The following is a 2,506-nucleotide window of genomic DNA, read 5'->3' on the forward strand; positions in this document are numbered from 1 at the left end:
TAGGAGAGACTGAGTTGGGCCAGACTGTGTTTAGAAGAGACTTTGTTAGACCAGACTGTGCTAGATCAGACTGTGTTTAGGAGAGACTGTGTTTCACCAGACTGTGTTTCGAAGAGACTGTGTTGGACCAGACTGTGTTGGCCAGACTGAGTTGGGCCAGACTGAGTTGGGCCAGACTGTGTTGGGCCAGACTGTGTTGGTCCAGTCTGTGTTTAGAAGAGACCGTGTTGGACTAGACTGTGTTGGACTAGACTGTGTTGGGCCAGACTGTGTTGGACCAGACTGTGTTGGACCAGACTGTGTTTAGAAGAGACCGTGTTGGACTAGACTGGGTTGGACCAGACTGTGTTGGACCAGACTGTGTATAGAAGAGATTATGATGGACTAGACTGTATGGGAACAGACTGTGATTAGAAGAGACTGTGTTGGACCAGACTGTTTTGGACCAGACCATATTTAGAAGTGACAATGTTGGACTAGACTGTGTTGGAAGAGACTGTGTTGGACCAGACCGTGTTTAGAAGAGACTGTGTTGGCCAGACTGTGTTGGACCAGACTGTTTTGGACCAGACCGTGTTTAGAAGAGACTGTGTTGGCCAGACTGTGTTGGCCAGACTGTGTTGGACCAGACTGTGTTCAGAAAAAACGGTGTTGGCCAGACTGTGTTGAGCCAGAATGTATTTTGAAGAGACTGTGTTGGACCAGATGGTGTTGGACCAGACTATGTTTAGAAGAGACTGTGATTGATCAGACTGTTTTGTCTACTGGGACCCCTGTCTACTGGAACCCCTGTCTACTACGACCACTGTTTACTGGGACCACTGTCTACTAGGACCACTGTCTACTGGGACCACTGTCTACTGGGACCACTGTCTACTAGGACCACTGTCTACTAGGACCACTGTCTACTAGGACCACTGTCTACTAGGACCACTGTCTACTAGGACCAATGTCTACTAGGACCAAGACAGTAGTATAATTAGACAGCATTCCCAGTGGGTCTCATTCTGTAAGCATGATCCCAGTAGACAAGTGGTCCAGTAGACAGTGGTTCCCAGTAAGACAGTGGTCTAGTAGACAGTGGTTCCAGTAAACAGTGTTCCAGTAAACAGTGGTCCAGTAGACAGTGGTCCCAGTAGACGTGGTCCCAGTAAGACAGTGTCCCAGTAAGACAGTGGTCCAGTACAGTGGTCCACAGTAGACATTGGTCCCAGTAGACATGGTCCCTGTAGACAGTAGTAATAATTAGACAGCATTCCCAGTGGGTCTCATTCTGTAGACATTGGTCCCAGTAGACAGTGGTCCCAGTAGACATTGGTCCCATAGACAGTGGTCCCAGTAGAACAGTGGTCCCTGTAGACAGTAGTATAAATTAGACAGCATTCCCAGTGTCTCATTCAGTAAACAGTGGTCCCCAGTAGACAGTGGTCCTAGTAAGACCAGTGGTCCAGTAGACAATGGTTTCCCAGTAGACCAGTGGTCCCAGTAGACAGTGTCCTAGTAACAGTGAGTCCTATGAGGTCTCATACTGTAGACAGAGGTCCCAGTTGACAGTGGTCCCAGTTGACAGTGGTCCCAGTAGACAGGGGTCCCAGTAGACAGTGGTCCTAGTAGACATTGGTCCCAGTGCAGTGGTCGTAAGTAGACAGGGGTTCCAGTAGACAGGGGTTTCCAGTAGACAGAGGTTAAAAGTAGAAGTGGTCCTGTAGACAGTGCTCCCAGTAGACAGAGGTTAAAGTAGACAGTGGTCTAGTAGACAGTGGTCCCAGTAGACAGTGGTCCTAGTAGACAGTGGTCCAGTAGACAGTGTCCTAGAGACAGTGTCCTAGTAGACAGTGGTCCTAGTAGAACAGTGTCCAGTAGACGAGGTCTAGTAGACAGTGGTCCTAGTAGACAGTTGTTCCCAGTAGACAGTGGTCCAGTAGACAGTGGTTCCTACAGTGATCAGTCCCATAGACATTGTCCTAGTAGACAGTGGTTCCTAGTAGACAGTGTCCTAGTAGACAGTGGTTCGTAGTAGACAGTGGTCCTAGTAGACAGATGGTCTAGAGACAGTGGGTCCTAGTAGACAGTGGGTTCCAGTAGACAGTGGTCCCAGTAGACCAGTGGTCCCAGTAGACAGTGGTCAGTAGACATTGGCCTAGTAGAACTTCTAGTGCAGTGGTCCTAGTTAGACAGTGGTCCAGTAGCAGTGGTCCTAGTAGACAGTGGTCCTAGTAGACAGTGGTCCAGTAACCAGTGGTCCCAGTAGACAGTGGTCCAGTAGACAGGTGGTCCCAGTAACAGTGGGTCGTAGTAGACAGGGTTTCCAGTAGACAGGGTCCCAGTAGACAAAACAGTCTGATCAATCACAGTCTCTTCTAACATAGTCTGGGTCCAACACCATCTGGTCCACACAGTCTCTTCAAAATACATTTTGGCCTCAACACAGTCTGGCAACACCGTTTTTTCTGAACCAGTCTGTTGTCGCAACACAGTCTGAGCACACTCACAGTCTAAGGGTCGG

Source organism: Salvelinus sp. IW2-2015, unplaced genomic scaffold, assembly GCF_002910315.2.
Source record: "Salvelinus sp. IW2-2015 unplaced genomic scaffold, ASM291031v2 Un_scaffold2728, whole genome shotgun sequence".
Classification (NCBI taxonomy): domain Eukaryota; kingdom Metazoa; phylum Chordata; class Actinopteri; order Salmoniformes; family Salmonidae; genus Salvelinus; species Salvelinus sp. IW2-2015.